The following is a 1,222-nucleotide window of genomic DNA, read 5'->3' as shown; positions in this document are numbered from 1 at the left end:
AGTTAGGAGTAATAAAATCAGTCTAATTTTACAAGGTCTACTGAAGACAATATACCCACGTTATATCCAATAAGCAATTTTTTTTTTTTTTTTTTTTTTTTGAGACAGAGTCTCTGTCATGTGTGTGTGTGTGTGTGTGTGTGTGTGTGTGTCTAGACCTCCCCAGCATCCCTCTCTAATTCCCCTCCCATTCAACACATCAGTTTTCTCTCTCATTCATTTCGTTTATTTATTTATTTATTTGTATTGTTAGTAGAGACAGAGTTTCACTATGTTGGTCAGGCTGGTCTTGAACTCCTGGCCTCAAGTGATCTGCCCACCTCGGCCTCACAAAGTGCTGCGATTACAGCCGTGAGCCACCGTGCCCGGCCTCTCTAATTTATTTTTGTCTAGGGATTAAGTATTACTGACAAGATGAACTAGGCTGAGTCAGCTATAGTGAATCCAGATTCTAAGGCAACCTCAAAAAACAAGCAGCTCAGGGCAAGAACTGAAACCTAAGGTTAGTGATTTGATATTTTCCAAAGTCTGAAGTTCTAGGTATTTTTCCAAATGCTACCTGAGGATTTCTATTGCAACTGTGCATTGCTGCCCTGCCAGACAGCTGCAGTCAGCATCTTTGGGCTGACTTGGTTTCTGACCCCTCCTGGTTTCAGACCAGGCACTAGCCCTTGAGGAAAATTCAGACTCCCTTGAAGGTGGTCTCACAACCCCACACTCCTTCTAATCAATTCTGCCTCCCCTTGAACTGAGGCAAAAAAGAGGCCAGGTGCGGTGGTTCACACCTGTAATCCCAGCACTTTGGGAGGCCAAGGAGGGCGGATCACGAGATCTGGAGATTGAGACCAGCCTGGCCAACATGATGAAACCCGGTCTTTACTAAAAACACAAAAATTAGCTGGGCATGGTGGCACGTACCTGTAATCCCAGCTACTCGGGAGCCTGAGGCAGGAGAATCGCTTGAACCAGGGAGTCAAAGTTTGCAGTGAGCCGAGATGGCGCCACTGTACTCCAGCCTGGAGACAGAGCGAGACTCCATCTCAAAAAAAAAGAAAAAAAAAAAAAAAAGATCGTGATTCTCAGCTAAAAGTACAGAGTAAAGAGAGCATGGCAGCAGTGAGAGAGAAGTGAGATGCAGGAGAATCGTTTGAACCCGGGAGGCGGAGGTTGCAGTGAGCCGAGATTGCACCATTGCAATCCAGTCTGGTCAACAGGGCAAGAC

The sequence above is a fragment of the Mandrillus leucophaeus genome, unplaced genomic scaffold, assembly GCF_000951045.1.
Source record: "Mandrillus leucophaeus isolate KB7577 unplaced genomic scaffold, Mleu.le_1.0 Scaffold436, whole genome shotgun sequence".
Lineage (NCBI taxonomy): Eukaryota > Metazoa > Chordata > Mammalia > Primates > Cercopithecidae > Mandrillus > Mandrillus leucophaeus.
This window is presented reverse-complemented; position numbering follows the sequence as displayed.